The sequence below is a fragment of the Rana temporaria genome, chromosome 6, assembly GCF_905171775.1.
Source record: "Rana temporaria chromosome 6, aRanTem1.1, whole genome shotgun sequence".
NCBI classification, from domain to species: Eukaryota; Metazoa; Chordata; class Amphibia; order Anura; family Ranidae; genus Rana; species Rana temporaria.
In genome coordinates this window covers 20,762,451-20,779,594 of record NC_053494.1, presented here as the reverse complement: position 1 = coordinate 20,779,594, position 17,144 = coordinate 20,762,451, and the positions used below count along the sequence as shown (strand labels likewise).

Sequence of the window (17,144 nt, the reverse complement as noted above, 5' to 3'; positions counted from 1 at the left end):
ATATTTGGAATTACACAGTAGTTAGGTCCCGATGATGCGTGAGTGACTGGACTAAAAACTCATTGGCTTTATTTTTTTGACTACTGAATAAAACAAAGCTTTTTCTCATCCTGCTGAAAAAAATAAAGTGTTTTCATGGCAAGCTTCCCAGTTGGAGAGATTTGTTGTCCTTTTCAGGAAGAGAGGGGAAATATTCCCAATGGGGACACAGACCGCAAATAAAAAAACTGACAAACTGAAAAATTGGCCTAGAATTAAAGCTCAATTACAAATAGAAAACTTTTTCTGCTGAGAGATTTGTCCAAACAGCCCTGAGATATACAAAGTCCTGCCACAGACCACAGCCAGGTTGGGGACCTGACTATTCTCTGATGCAGTTAAGCTGTACACTTTTGGTCACCTGCCTGTCCCCAGCCTGTGATTGGACAATCAAGCATCTGCTGAGACTATCCCTCTCCTCCTGTTGGCTCCCCTGATCCTAGTGCTGTCACCACCTCTGCCAATCTGAGTGCTACTGTACAGGGGCATTACAAGAGAGTGATATGAAGTCCTTCAGCTACATTTAATACAATAATATATATATATACACCATATCCTGATGTAAAGCGCTGCGCAAACTGTTAACGCTATATAAATCCTGTATAATAATAATAATGATATATATATATTTTTTTTTTTTCTAACTAGGACATAACTGCATCAAATATATCTCCCAGTGTCAATAACAATAACTTAATTCTATCTTTATATCTTCCAGTGTCATCAACTAGTATGATGGAAATACTTACTATAAGAGGATTAATTTATGATTAATACAAAGAAAACTATTTTCAGTTGATCATCATTCTAGAACATCTAGAATTCCCCTAAAAAAGGTTAGCAGAATTTTTCAGCCTCCATGGTCGGTAAGTTATATTTTAGACACGTACTCATCACATATATCATGTTTCTTTCCCCTGGTTCCTGTACCGTTTTCACACCCTAAGACCACAGCGAACCGAAGATGCTTGTTATATTTTCTCTAAATGAGAAGACGTTAACCACTACTGTGCATGTGTGATAGGTCCACTTTTAAATTTTAAAATAAATCTCTCATGTGAAAAATAGCGAGGCTGCCATTGCTGATTTCTCCTTCTGAAATGCTTGGCTGTCGTGCCTAACCTCTAGTAGAGCCATTCTCAACCAGGGCTCCATGTAACCCTAGGGTTCCTCAAGAGGTTGTTGGAGCTGTGGCTGATTGACCTCCCGAATGATGGTGACTGCATAGATCTGGAACCAATGCCATTTGCAAGAGACAAAGATCTTGGGGGGAATTCTTCCCACTAACCACCAATGCCAAGGGTATTTTCCCACCAGCCCTGGATGAATTGTTTTTAGCAGAGGTCCTCCCCAGGCTTGTAAATTATTTCAAGGGGTTTTCTGGGGTAAAAGGCGGAGAAAAGCTGCCCTAGCTTCAGTACTCACCAAACCAAAATTAGTATGCAGAAATTAATGTTTTGCCCTGAGTCACTTAATTAAGCCAGGCAACTGGCATTTTCAGAAAATGATTAGTAATGGCAGCTCCCATATATTTATTATAAACGCGAACCTGTGTTCTGTGTAGGGCAAAGAAAAAGCTTTACTTTAATGATGGTACCCCATCTGAACATACTCCCTTTTCCTTTTGTTCCCCCCATCTCTGCTCTTCAAAGTTGCATGCTTGGCACTCCCAGGTTTGGGGGAGCATGTGCCTTGCGTCTCTTCCTTTTCACAGGACAGCATTGGTACTTAGCCAGGAAAATTAAAAGAAATGGCTGCACACCACAGTGGGATGCAGTACTATGCTATATTATTTAAAAAATTAACAGATCACGCGGTACAGGACAAAAGGATGAACGCGTTTCACACGACAAAGTGCTTAGTCATAACCAATTATGACTAAGCGCTGTGGTGTGTGGCCATTCCTTCAAATTTTCCTGGTTCATCAGGTTGGCCTGGCAAGCACCTATCAGATGGGAATGGTGATGGGATTTGCCTAATGCTCATCTAGTGCGGTGCCGTTCCGCATTCTGTTTCCAGCTTGGTGATTGGCGGCTCAGGCACCCAGCACTGTCACATGGGACTGTGGAAAAAGTCCTCACCGTTCTATAGGTGCAACTCAAAACTTGGAGGTTCCACAGGTTTAGAAGAAGGCCAAATGGAGGCATTCAATGGAAAGTAAGTAGGTGTATCTGGTGGGCCAGCATTATAGTTTTGTTTGCTCTGAATGGTAAATACATAGGTTTAAATTAATTATATATTCTTTTATATTAATTACATAACACTAACAGCATTTTTGCACCTTCTAGCAATGTTCATGAGTTTAAAGCCAGGTGTAAGTTAGGGGTTCTAACCTATATTCTACAGCTGCTTGGCTCTTCACCTACAGAAACCTTCTATCTAGGACACTGTATGTTGGTAGTCACGTGACTCCAAAAAAACGTATAACATCAAATTATATACTGTAGCTTGGTCTGGGTGGCTGAAGCTTCAAGGCTTTGGCTAGCAGTCATTTTAGCAGTCCAGGGCTGTGATAATGAGCAGAGGGAAGCCGATAAACTAGCAGGGTCATAAACAACTGCAAGTAGACAGTGATCCAGGATGAAAGAAAAGGCAGTCGGAGTATTGCCAGAGGTCATTGCTATGGCTAACCATAGGAAAAATGTAGTCAGAGAGCTAAACAAGGTCAGGGCAGGCAGAATTCAAACGAGGTTACTACACCAATCCGCAAAACCACAAAGAGATGGAGAATGGAGAGAAGCTTCCCATTAAAAGGGAGCTCCACCAGTTAGATCCTAAGCCAACACACAAATGCAATTGGAGGGTAGTCAGCCTGAGGGCATAAAGGGATGACTGATGTAAATGTGAGGGGTCCATAGAGGTATCGGGAGGACCCAACAGGAGAAGCCAAAGTGCAGCACAGATAACCTTGGCAGATGAAGCCAAGGCAGCAACATGAGAAGACAAAGGGAGTAAAGCTAGCCCATACACTGGCAGAACATCATTCAAAAACAGTTGTTTTCATAACATTCATGCAATTTTTTAATGGTAAAAATGGTTAAATTGCTGATTGTTTTCGACCACGGTGATGAGAAAAATTGAAGATGGGTTTTTATTTCTTGTCTGACTGAATTTCTAACTGTAAAACAACCCATAGATGATTTGATTCGGGACAGGGATCCTTCTCAATCGGCAGAAAACAATTACTGCTAGCTGCTGTAGCCGCAGTCAATGGATCAACTTGGGTACAATCAGCCTGCCCATAGATGGCTCAAACCTCGCCCAGTCCCTGCTGAACTGGCCGAATATTGATTAATGAATGACCGGCCTAAAGCCTTGTACACACAATCCGATTGTTGGCAGGGGATTGTCTGTTTGATAGACTGTTGTCCTAAAATCTGACCGTTAGTGCGTTCCTTTTGACAATTGTTATTCAACTTTCTGCCAACAAATGTTGGATGATAGGCTAGTAAATTTTTGTCGGACAGCGGTTGGTTGCCAGATTTTCTAATGGTCAGTACACAAGTCCGTCACACAAGTTGAAAGTACTAATACGCATGCTCGGAATCAATGCTCACCAAACACGAAATTAGTAGAAAGGGTGGCGCTGAAGAGCTGAAATTCCTCGTAGTACATCACTATGTTTGTGTTTGTTTGCCAAAAATTGGGTACCATTAGTATGCAAGACAAGATCCAGGCACACGCCCTGAAGACAAAAATCTGATGCTCGGTCAGCCAACAATCGGATCGTGTGTACGAGGCTTAAGGGTGCATTCGCACTCGCAAACGCACCTGCACTATAAAGCAGAGGTTCCCGCGATTAGCTATGAGACCCAGCCCTATTGAAAGCAATAAGAGGCATGCAGCTCTCACAGATAATTGCAGCCACTAGAAAGTAATAGCAGTGCTCGTGCATTCCTAAGTGTGAGCCCAGGTTCACACTGGGTGCGATTTCATTAGATTTGAGATGCGATTTCACATGTGAAATCGCATCTCAAATGCCGCCAATTGTCGGCAATGGCGCCGTCCTAATCGGTGCGACGCCGCATCTGCGGCGCTGCACCGATTTCAAAAAGTAGTTCTTGTACTACTTTTTGCGATTTCGGGCCGCGATTTACATAGACATCTGTGCAGAAACCTGCACAGATGTCTCTTAAATCGCGGCCGAAATCGGGACTGCCGGCGGGAGTGAAATCGTGCGAGTTCAGCTGAACTCGCACGGCTTCACTCCCGCAGCCCAGTGTGAACCAGGGCTGAACAAAATTTCCATACGAAATGGTATTATCGAATGTTCTGACAAAGGATCTTCACCTGATAAATGTTTTTCAAAATTACTTCACAAATACTTCAAAAACACGAATGTCAATTTGACCCACTAAGCATTACAAAACTGAACAAATGCACCTAAAATGGAAAATTTGAATGAAATTCAACCAGTGTATAACCAGTCTCCTCCAGCCTGTGACTGGACATTGAAAGGAGAAGTAGCAGACTGATAAGCTCATCCCTCTGTCACTCCATTTTCTCCTCCTATCAGTACGGTCCTTGTTAGCACATGAGCAATATGCACAGCTGCCTGTGCTGCGTTTCCCTCTCAGCTCTGCTGTACAAGGATTGCAAGATTCACATACCAGGTTATATTATGGTAATAACATTGCTTGGTTAAAAAAACACATTTTATAATGTAATAATAAATACAGACCTGCACAGATTTGTGTCTTTTACATTTCCTTGTAATTCAGCTTTAAGTCACATAACTGTTTATTAAAGGATCGCGGTCCAGCAGACAACATGGAAGGCGGCGGCGAGTATACTTAAACAATTACCTAAGGCTTCGGAACAGACTATGGAAAATGTAATTATTTTGTTTCTCCTTGAAGGCTAAAGGAAACATTTACTACTAAAGCTCGGAGAAATCGCCTCATTTCACATTGATTGGTTTGGTATACAGCGGCATGGTAAGGGAACAAATAAACGGCGGTTGTGTGAAATATGAGTGTGTACAGTAGGCTGTACTGTGTGTACCTTTCCCGGGCACACTGTTTCATTGATGAATATGTGGAACCACACGATGTTATGCCTATTTTCCGTAACGTCATTACCGGTTGCCCAGCGACGAGCATCTGTTCTGCTTCACGACTGACTTATGGCTGCAGTGCCACTTATCCTTATAAACAAATGCTGGACGAAAACCATTAAATAGTTTCCTTCTTTTATTTTTAGGTGCCTGACACCTTCCTAAAGTCTGTCACTATTATCAAGCTAGTTCTGTCTGGAATCTGGAGCCTAACTAGGACAAGATGACAACTGATCACATGACAGCTGATATAGGAATCACATGACCCACCCCTTTCCTGGGTCTGCTTCCCCATTCAAATGCCAAATAACGGCAGGTGGAAAACGCATGGATGTCAGGGGGTGCAACTGGATTACATATTGGGCTACATTCATAGGGGTGGCCGGCTGAGAGAATCAATAGATTCCATTTATTAACCTAATATTAGGTAATATTAAAAATTAACCTTTAACCCCTTTCCGCCCACGCTATAGCCGAAAGACGGTTACAATCACATCAGCCTTTTACATTGTGATCAGCTGTCAGCCCATAACAGTTGATCAGGGAAGTAAACAGAAGCCGGCTATCGGCTTTTTTCTCAGCGTGAGGAGAAAGGAAGAAAGCCGGTAACAGGCTTCTGTTACAGGGACATCGGTCCCACACTGTGCCCATCGTGCTGCTAATGCATGCCAACCAGTGCCAGCTACCAGCGCCCACCAGTACTGCTAATCAGTGCCCACCAGGGAGATTTCCCTTCACTCCAAACCAACAAACACGTGAATCTTCCTGCGCTTGAGAGTGGACCCCACAGGTGGCAGTTGTCTAGATTCCCATCTTGGCTTTAATGGACATGCTGTGCCTTGCTGCTCTATTACAACTGGGGAAGTCAGATGTTTTGAAACCATAAAAAAAGAGGGTGCACCAGCATTGCACATTATCCTCAAAATATGTATTTTATTATTAAAAAAGCTGCAAGTATAATACAAACCAACAGGTGTATAAAAGCTTGTCAGGCTACAACAATAGCATTGAGTCCACGTTCCTTCACAAATCTTAACAGGATATCATGAGTCCAACAGGCTAACGCTTTTCGCAGGCTTTCCCTCTTCCTCAGAGCCAACTGAACTGCGCCTTACATCAGCTCTTAAATAACCAAATGGTATGTCTGCCCCAAGTAGGGGCCCTCATTAGACAGCAAATGAATGGTGTGCAACAGCCACTAAGATTTCAACTTTAATTTCTTTAGTATTAAGAAAAAAATGTTGCTGCTTGGTTGCCAGGGCTTACCACATGACCTTGCCTCAGGCCTATAAAACTAGGATGGTTACTGTTTGGTTGTCAGGGGTCAGCTCATGGCCTTGCCTCAGGCCTAAAAACGTGAGATGGTTACTGTTTCGTTGTCAAAGGTTGCCTCTTGGGTCAGTCCTATAAATCTAGGATGGTTCCTGTTTGGTTGTCAGGGGTTACCTCATGGTCATCCTCAGACCTATAAATCTGGGAGGGTTGCTGATTGGTTGTTAGGGGGTACCTTATGGCCTTGCCTTAGGATTATAAATCTGTAATGGTAGCTGTTTGGTTGTCAGGGTTCACCCCATGATTACTGTTTGGTTGTCAAGGGTTGCCTCTTGACTTGGTCCTATAAATCAGGGATGCTTGCTGTTTGGTTTTCAGGGGTTACCTCATAGCCTTGCCTCAAGCCTAAAAATGTTAGGTGGTTACTGTTTGTTGTCTTGGGTTGCCTCTTGGCTCAGTCCTATAAATCTGGGATGGTCATTGGTTGTCAGGAGTTATGTCATAGCCTTGCTTCAGGCCTATAAATCTGTGATGGTAACCATTTGGTTGTTAGGGGCTACCTCATGGCCTTGCCTCATGTCCTTTAAAATTGAGATGGTTGCTCTTTGGTTGTCAGGAGTTACATCATGGCCATCCTTCAGGCCTAAACATGTGTGATGGTAGCCGTTTGGTTGTTAAAGGTTACTTCATGGCTTTTCCTGAGGTCTATACATCTGGGATAAGTGCTGCTTGATTGTCAGTTACCTCATGGCCTTGCCTGAGGCCTATAAATCTGAAATGGTTACTGTCTTGTTGTCAGGGGTAAACTGGGGCTAAAACAAGACATGTTTTAGCCCCAGTTTACATGGTCTTGCCTCAGGTCTATAAATCTGGGATGGTTGCTGTTTGCTTGTCAGGGTTTACCTCATGGATTATTTTTAGTAGTACAGATTAGAAAGCATATCACAATAAAGCATTCCTCCTGGGCTTATATCTCCATGGTGCTCCTCTGACACAATAAACACGCAAACACCTAACCTCGGCTGCTTGTGTGTAAAACCCTCTCTGATATTTCACTGGCTCTCCAAACATGCAAATCTGAGGTGAATCCGACACTGCAGCATGATGACTAAAACCAAAGAATGAAGATTGCAAAATCAGATACCATTTCTGATGACAAAACCCCCCCCTTACTATGTAAGATGAATCGGCAGTAAGGAAATGATGACACTTGTAGTTGCTCAACACGTGAGATGACAATGCCTACTATTCAACCTGAACGCAGAAGCGGCAGCCATTTTGTCCCCAAAACCAATATTCAAACTATGTGACCACCAGAAACAAATATATAAAGGATTCTCTGGGCCTGTTTTTCAGAAATTCCAGATAAAACATAACCACCGGTCTGTTGCCCATTGCCACCAGTCAGGAGCAACTATAGGAGATGACCATATGTAATCGGATTTGGACATGCTAGATCAGTAAAATGTACTGTGCTGTGAAGTCCGGCAAGCAGGTTGCTGCACAGATCGTGGTCGTAATGAATTCTGATGGTTGAACTGTGTGGCCTATATTATTCAAGATTACTTTGATTCCATCGACCAAAAATGTTGTTTTATTTTCTTTCCTGACTATCACCATAATGTTTAATTGCTGTTAAAAATGGTATTCCCATCAAAACAGAAAAAAGCTGTTTGTCGCAATGTGCTTTTCGAAAACCTCAAACACAATTTTACAGACTACATCCTTTTTGGAGATGAAAAACTGATGAAGAGTGACTGAAATGTAGACCACTTAGCCTGCATCGGACAGTTCTATAGCATAAGAGTCCGTCCACATCTCTTCAGAAAACCCACACACGTTTTTCATAAAGTGTATAATCCAAAACCTTTTAAACTCAATGCAAGACATGTTTTAGCCCCAGTTTACATTAGGGCGATTTTGACATTGCGGGCACCGATTTGGGCACAAGTTTTGTCGACTTCGGGGCGATTTCAATAGATATCTGTGCATGAACCTGCACAGATGGCTTTCAAATCGCCTCTGAACTCGCATGGAATTGCGGGTTTGAAATCATGCGAGTTTGGCACCATTTCAAATCCGCCTCCAATGTGAACGTACACTTAGGCATTGTTGATCCAGGCTCTGGAACAATCCCGACTTTAATGTTGGGAGCTACTGAGATGCCTGGACCGGCAGCTGGATCAGCCTCTCAACGAGCCACTAAGAGGCTGAGCCAGCTGCTCCCACCCCCTCTAAAATCTGGCACTCCCATGAACACTGGTGGGGCAGAGCAGAAAGTCAGTCACCAGCTTTTCTGCTCAGTGAAAACAAAAAAACTAGTGATCATAGGTGTTTGATCTCTCAGTTCTCAGTCTTAGGCCTCGTACACACGATAGGTTAACCAGAGGACAACGGTCTGATGGACCGTTTTCATCGGCCAAAACCGATCGTGTGTGGGCCCCATAGGTTATTTAACCATTGGTTAAAAAAAAGCCAACTTGCTTTAAATTTAACCTATGGATTCCTAACCGATAGGTCAAAACCGATCGTTAGTAGGCACAACCATCGGTTAAAAATCCACGCATGCTCAGAATCAAGACGACGCATGCTTGGAAGCATTAAACTTCGTTTTTTTTTCAGCACGTCGTTGTGTTTTACGTCACCGCGTTCTGACACGATCGTTTTTTTTAACCGATGGTGTGTAGGCGCGACGGACCATCAGTCAGCTTCATCGGTTAACCTATGACAACGGTCCTTCAGACCGTTCTCATTGGATGGACTGATCGTGTGTACGAGGCTTTAGAGGCAGCGGGGGACATATGCAGCATCACACCAACGCTGCATCCACCTAGGTGAGTATAATTGTTTTTCGTTTTTTTTAATCCCCATACTTCTTTTCTATGTTTTATGTTTGTTTAAAATTAAAGGGTTGGTCCATCAAAAAATTATCTTTAAGTTTTTGGTAGGCACTGATGAATTAAAATCATCCAATGGTTTATTTTATCTATTGGAAAGTCTATCGTGGATTCTATCAGTGAGATCCCAACTCTGAATTCCTGCATCTACACATCAACCATGTCTAATATGAGGAGTTTCCACCATCGCTGCCGGATTTATTTTTTTGAATATTATGGAAATATAAGCTGTAACATACAAAACTCCCAGGAGAACCGGAACAAGTTCCCGTCGCCTTGGGTGCCTTATTGTACATATCAATCTAAGAGTTAAAGGAACAGAGCATTGATGAAACAACTGGTTGCATTACCAGTCCCTATCACATGCTATACTAATAGGCCAGGGTTCTCCGAACTACTGCCCACTTTGCTGGAGACCCTGATGTAAGGGAGGACTCTGATGGGGGCTGTCATGTAAGGGAGGACTTTGATGAGGCTGTCATGTAAGGGAGGGCTCTGATGGGGGCTGTCATGTAAGAGAGGACTTTGATGGGGCTGTCATGTAAGGGAGGACTCTGATAGGGGCTGTCATGTAAGGGAGGACTTTGATGGGGATTCTGATGTAAGGGAGACTTTGATGGGGGGCTCTTATGGGCTTAAGTTTATGTGGAATTGTATTGCTTTAGTTTTTTCTATTGTTCTAAATCATATCATACTACAAACAAATTCCAAGAGAAACTTATTCATTTAAATGTAATTATTATAACAAGTATTGAAAATGATTTTTGAAACTAAATGGACATTATATTAGATGGTGATTGGGTTCAGATCTACTTGAAATGTAAGGTGGGCAACCCCCTGTCCAGTGATGGTATTTTACCAATTACAAATAGGCTTTCATCAACATATATTGCCCTCTGGGGATTTCTGATTGGTTGCTTTTGGTTACTGCCCTTTAAGCAGATGATCTTGCTTAAAGGGCAGTAACCCTTTAAAAGAGAAGTATGGGAATCTTTTTCTTTTTTTATAACCATACTTACCTAGGTGGATGCAGCGTCGGCCCCCTTCGAGATCTGAGCGATCAAACACTGCCGATCGCTCGGTTCTCAGAACTCCCTGAGTAGAGAGCTGGTGACTCTGCCCCTGTGGAGGGGGTGGGAGCAGCCAGCTCAGGTTCTCAGCAGCGGAGCCGCATGCCAGTCCAGGCATGTGGGCAGAGCCGATCATATGGCCATGATCTTTCCAGAGCCTGGACCAGCTCTGTGGCTTAAGCCCACTGTCTGCTGAAAACGGGTCACAGGACCGCAGAATGGACTGCACTTCTGTGATCCACAGGAGAAATACAGTCAAACGAGCTCTCCCCGTACTTCTCCTATAAGGATGATCCTTATTGGGCCAGCAGCAGTTGGATCGAAAAACGATCAATGTCTGTGGGTAACGCCTACCTGCGCAGGCAGCCTCCAAAAACCTCCGGGGGAAAAAAATCTAAAGGTGTCCATAATAGTTCAATCTAATTGTACAATCTTTGTCTAATCCCGTACCTAGAGAATTCATGCAGGTTGTATGCAGTCAGACAGGCCCTTGCACGACATAGGTGTTCGTAGCTCTTAAGCTGGCAATACACATCACAATCTGATTATACAGTCTCTTTTAGATCTACCATAGAGGTGGACAGAAAAAAAAAAACTCCTACTTCAGGTTTTATGGCAGGGGGGTCTTAATAATGGAGTTTTCAAGTCATACAAGAATCCAGGGGCTGCCCTACCACACTCCACCAGTAAGCTAACATGTTGCTGAATACAAAACTGAATGGGTTGTTTAGATAGAACCTCCCATTGACTAGATTTTGAAAATCTAAAGGAGATTGTACAGTGTTAGTACAGCCAGACTGTGACATATATGGCCAGTTTAAACAAAATTGTACATTTAAACTGTAACATATGTGGTTAGCATATTGCCAGGATGAAGTTTGGAAATCTTTCATTGAAGGCTGTAAACACGTGTGCTCAACCAAAAGCTTCTCCTCTTTCTGTAGGATATCGGAATTCCAATTGTATCTTTTCCCTGCCTTTTTGCATCTATTTTTTTTGTACATCTATCTTTATCTTATGCCTAAAACAGGCCTTACACCTGTAGAATTTTGTAAAAAAAATAGTTGTTTTTCAGGACGTTTCTTTGATTATCTAGAAGTTACAGAGGACAATTTGACAATTGGTATTAACTAGGGGGAAAAAAAAGGATGAAAATGTATGTTCAATCCAATGAGAGAGAATTAATTTCTTAATACTGGATTCACTACTGAGAAAAATAGTAACAAGTCTTATGCGCATGCACTTGTCAAAGTTCACAATGAAGTAGAATGTTTGCTCTCCAAAAATTGATACAATAACATGGTACTCAAATGAAAAAGTCATTCAAAATTTGATGAGTCCATGAAGGCACCATGGAATTGGCATGCAAGAGATTTGGATTCTGTCTCGTAACTAACAAAATTCTACATTCTAAATCACTCGACTCCGCGTGGATGGACAACTCTCCCCTACTGGCTATTGTATTGTGCCAATCGCCACCTGAGGCTGTCAAACATCAGAACAGTGGTTGCATTAATGTTTGGTCAACCATTTTCCACACAGCTTTTTAGATTTCACAGGAATCAGAATAAATTCTTGTGGTGGCCAGCTTTTCTGGTGGTGTCAACCCCAATGGACTAGACCAGTGATGGCGAACCTTGGGACCCCAGAGGTTTTGAAACTACATTTCCCATTGTAACGGTCACCACCGTTTACGACCTTCCATCACATCCACGACAGCTTAACGACACTCCAACCGACAGGACCCGATCCCATTTCACCCATGTTGCTCCACTACACTGCAGAGTGCATGAGCATCATTGGAAATGTAGTTCCAAAACATCTGAGGTGCCAAGGTTTCGCCATCACTGGACTAAGCCATCATCTTAGACAGTTGGGCAGTAGTTATCCTGAGCAGAGTATGCTGGGAATGTAAACAAATGGCTTGGATAATGCATATTTCTTCATCTCTATATTAATATGAACCCAGGCCCAGATTCTCAAAGGACTTACGACGGCGCAGCGCCATGTACGCCGTCGTAAGTCCTAATCTGACCCGTCGTATCTATGCGACTGATTCTTAGAATCAGTTGCGCATAGATATCCATTAGATCCGACAGGCGTAAGTCTCTTACGCCATCGGATCTAAACTGCATTTTTTTTTGACCGCTAGGTGGCGTTTCTGTCGAATTCCACGTTGAGTATGCAAATTAGCTAGATACGCGAATTCCCGAACGTACGCGCGGCCGACGCAGTAAAGTTACGACGTTTACGTTAGGCTTTTCCCGGCGTAAAGTTGCCCCTGCTATATGAGGCGCAATGTTAAGTATGGCCGTCGTTCCCGCGTCGAAATTTGAAAAAGTTACGTCGTTTGCGTAAGTCGTCCGTAAATGGGGCTGGAAGTCATTTAAGTTCACGTCGAAACCAATGACGTCCTTGCGGCGTACTTTGGAGCAATGCACACTGGGAAATTCCACGGACGGCGCATGCGCCGTTCCGAAAAACCGTCAATCACGTTGGGTCACAGTAGTTTTGCATAAAACACGCCCCCCTGATCCAAATTTGAATTAGGCGGGCTTACGCCGGCCGATTTACGCTACGCCGCCAAAACTTACGGAGCAAGTGCTTTGAGAATACAGCACTTGCCCGTGTAAATTGCGGAGGCGTAACGTAAATCAGATACGTTACGCCCGCACAATTTTACGCCGCTCTACGTGAATCTGCCCCCCAATGTTTACAAACGAGCCCATCCATGTGCTCTCGAAAAAACAGCATACCAAAAAAGATGCGATTATAAATTGCTTCTAAGTCTGGAACCCTACCCACGGCACAAAAATGTCAGCACGCCCAGCTTTCGTAACCACTGTCGCAGGAGCTTCCACATACAATGAGTCTGATAACATACAATGAGTCTGATAATTCCCACTTAAAACAAAAAAGTTACAACTGATTGTTTTTGCAAACTAAATATACCAGCCTGGAAGGCACTCCCGGCGGAAGTATTTGTGCTTACGAAAATAATAGCAAGCAGGTTCTGCGGCTTTTCGATTTGCAAGAATCAAATCCGTATAAAGGAAGGCGTAAGGGCTCGTTCACAGCGGGTGCGCTGAGCTGCGCAGGCTCAACGCAAGGGAGCATAGAAAACAATTGTTCTCTATGTGCTTTGTTCACACTATAACCCTGTGTTGAGGTGCACTGTGTACGCAACACTCTACACCGCATGTCAACGCAAAAGTAAAAAAAGAAAGAAAATAAGTATGAGCCCCTAGACATAGCATACCAATGCGCACGCGTTAAATGGTGCATAATGCATGTGGACTGGTGTAAACCAACCCCAGATGTAGCTATAATTTTTTTGTAATCAATTTGGGCTCGAGCAATCAAAAACAAGCGATTCATCATCCAATCCAATGCAACACATACATTATTTTTGACTTAAGATATAAAATTGTCATTTATAAATGTGAAAGATCTGTCAAAATGTAATATTTTATATTTAATTGATCTATATTACGACTCGTTCTCCGACCACTACACAGATATTTGTTTAATGCTTCAGAAGTGATCAGCAAAACTCCACCTCGGCCGGTCAACTCTCCATCAAGAACTAAATCGATCGAATGGCTCTTTATTTAGTTTTTGTTATTTTTCTTCGATTGGGTTCATTGTATGATCTCATTGATAGGTGTGTGGTCACCATTCATTGGAAAACATTTTGAAAGGTCAATGAATGAAGTTCAAGAGGTGAAAAGAGACAAATCCCAATGGTCAGGTGGTCTCCGCAGCACAAAAGAAGTTAAAGAGCTTAAAAATGCCAAACTGTGGTGGGGGGGATGGGGGAGGAAAAGGGGTCATCTAAGTCCCCTTTCAACAATGCTTTCTGATACCAAGTCCTAAGTGTTACCCTATCCCAAAAAGTTCCTACCCACTTCCTCCCCCCACACCGCAAGTAACAAAAGTGCAAAGGGGTCTCCTGCAATCTCTTCCCAGCAGTTTGTAAAGTTTAAAGAAAATAATAATAAAACACAAAAAATGAACAATAAAAACAGACGTAGGGTTCTGCTCCATAGCCAGTGTGGGTGGGCACTAGCGGCACGCCGTGGGCACAGGGTGGGGTGGTTTCCATGTGTAAGAGGTGCCGTATCCAGCAGCTTGCAGTACAAGCACAATAGTGTGCCAAGAGGTATTTTGGGGAAGGGAGGTTATTATAACCAGAGATGCCAAGATACTCTGCCCACCGAAATTCTCTGACTGCAAACGGGATGGAGGGACGGGGGAGCGCCTTAATTCAAGCCCTTGGGGCTTAAGTAAATAAATAGGTGGAGGAGTTGGAGGGGGGTGATCCCACACCCAAAAAAAAGAAGAGGCCTCTTCCTGCAGACATCTCATGCAACAGGGCCCAGGGATGAGAAAGAGTGGGCACAGGGGCTGGAAGGCGGTGTATAGGCTGATCTCCCCTCCACTCCTCCAGATGTAAACAGCACACCCTAAATAGGAAAAAGAGACACACACTCACCCCAGTGGGCTCCAAGTCTTCTTCCTGCGGGGGGGGGGGGGGATCAGAGGGCAGCAGTAGGGGCAGGGAGGGTGGTCCTCTCCCCCCACCCCTGGCAGCTTAGGGTGGCAGTGCACAGAGGGGGGCAGGCTCTGGCAGTAGGGATCACAGCAGCAGATCGGGTGTCTGTGCAGCCCTGGAGCAGGCAGGGAGATGTGAGCAGAGCAGCAGCCAGGGAAAGGATGAGGAGGGGAGGAGAGAAGGGAGGAGGGAGAGAGAGAGAAACAAGAGCCTGCAAGGAAGGGAGGGGGAGAGCAGTGAGGGAGGAGGAAGGGAGAGGAGGATGATGATGAAGGAGGGATGGGGGGGGGTGTGTTCCTGACTGCCGAGTGTCACTCATTACACAAGTAACTATCATCATCTACTGCAAGACTGCAACAGGGGAGGACTTCCAGGTGTTGGGAACTACAGTGGGCAGCATGCCCTGACAGCCACAATCTGATGGGGGTGCAGGCTCCTGAAGTTCCACAGCATGGTGGCATCACAAAAGGTTGCATTGCATGAGTTACACAGGATTAGTATTACAGCAGGGGGGGGGGGGGGGGGGGGTTGGAAGCCACATGGCCATAGCTAACTGGTACAGGACTACAAGCCTTAGCTACTACTCTGTGCTGGCTCTTGTAGTTCCACTGCAGCTGGAGTAATGGCCTTGTTTGCATTGAAAACACATTACACGGCAGCAAGAGGAAATATGAATATTATAGATGTAAATATTGATTGCTAGCTGTTACAGAAGTCCTAGCTTACCGTACTATACTGGCTCTTGTAGTTCCACAGCAGCCACAGAGGGATGACATTGTTCAAACCACACATACATTGTATTACAGGAAGGAGAGGGGCATCAGAATAGTGTAGATGCAATAGGATGACTAATAGCTGTTATGTAACAGGAGTCCTAGCTTACATTCTCTACTGACTCTTGTAGTTCCACAGCAACCAGAGGGATGGCTATGGAGTTGATTTACGAAAGACAAAGAGACTGCCCACTTTGAAAAGTGCAGTTGCTCCAGAGCTTAGTAAATGATCAGAAGCTCTGCTGACTTCCATCATCCAGTCATGTGCAATCAGAAATAATGTTTTTTTTTCCTTGCACGTGATTGGATATTCTTTGCAAAGTGAAACCTTACCTCATTTACTAAGCCCTGGAGGAACTGCAATTGCAGAGGGCAACTGTAACTGTCTATTTGCCTTTAGTTAAACCAACCCCATTGTTTCAACTACACATGCATTGTATTTCAGCAAGGGAGGCATAATGCCGCGTACACACCATCACTTTATGTGATGAAAAAAAATGACGTTTTTAAAAACGTCACTTTAATTGACTGTGTGTGGGGGAAAACGTCGTTTTATGTCTTGTAAAAAACGACCAAAAAAAATTGAAGCATGCTTCAATTTTATGTGTCGTTTTTCAAAAGTGCACTTTTTACTTCACAGAAATTGACCGTGTGTAGCAAAAAACGTCTTCTAAGACGTTTTTTCATCCACGCATGCCCAGAAGCTACTTATGAAGCAAGCTTCAATGGTAAAACGTGGTGGAACGTAACCTCGCTTTGCAAGAACATTGTGAGAAAACGATGGTGTGTAGGCAACTTCGTCTTTGAAAATTGAAGTTTCAAAAACGTCATTTTTTACTTCACAGAAAGTGTCGTTTTTTTTCATCACATAAAGTGATGGTGTGTACGCGGCATAAGACTATTGTACATGCAACATGTCGATTGCTAGCTGTTACAAAACGAAATGTCCTAGGCAGCTACTACTCTATACTGGCTCTTGTAGTTCCGCATCAGCTGGAGGTATGTCATTGTTTGATTTACATATGCATTGTATTTCAATCCATTACACATCCATTGTATTGCAGCAGGCGGCATAAGAACACTGTGGGGGTTATTTACGAAAGGCAAATCCACTTTCCACTACAAGTGCAAAGTACACTTGGAGGTGCAGTCGCTGTAGATCCGAGGGGGACATGCAAGGAAAATAAAAAACAGCATTTTAGCTGGCACATGATTGGATGACAAAATCAGCAGATCTTCCCCTTAGATTTACAGCGACTGCACTTCCAAGTGCACTTTCAGTGCACTTTGCACTTGCCTTTCGTAAATAACCCCCACTATATGCAGCATGTTGATTGCCAGCTATCCTAGCTTACCATTTTATGCTGGCTCTTGTAGTTCCACAGCAGCTGGAAGAATGGCATCATGCAAAGATGTATGGTATGAATTATACATGCGTTTTGTTGTAGCAGGCAGCATCAGAAGTGCAAGCAACATATGGAT

The 17,144-nt window shown here is 43.6% G+C and overlaps 1 protein-coding gene across 5 annotated transcripts in view; it reads right to left on the bottom strand.

The window, feature by feature from the left end:
* EPN2 (epsin 2) overlaps positions 1-15,054 on the bottom strand; it is an 81,399-nt gene extending 66,345 nt beyond the window's left edge. For all 5 annotated transcript variants that reach the window (XM_040356426.1, XM_040356427.1, XM_040356431.1 and 2 more), the window contains exon 1: positions 14,830-15,054. The gene's annotated coding sequence lies outside the window, so the exon portion shown is untranslated. The remainder of the gene's footprint in view (positions 1-14,829) is intronic.
* Positions 15,055-17,144: the final 2,090 nt, after the last annotated feature.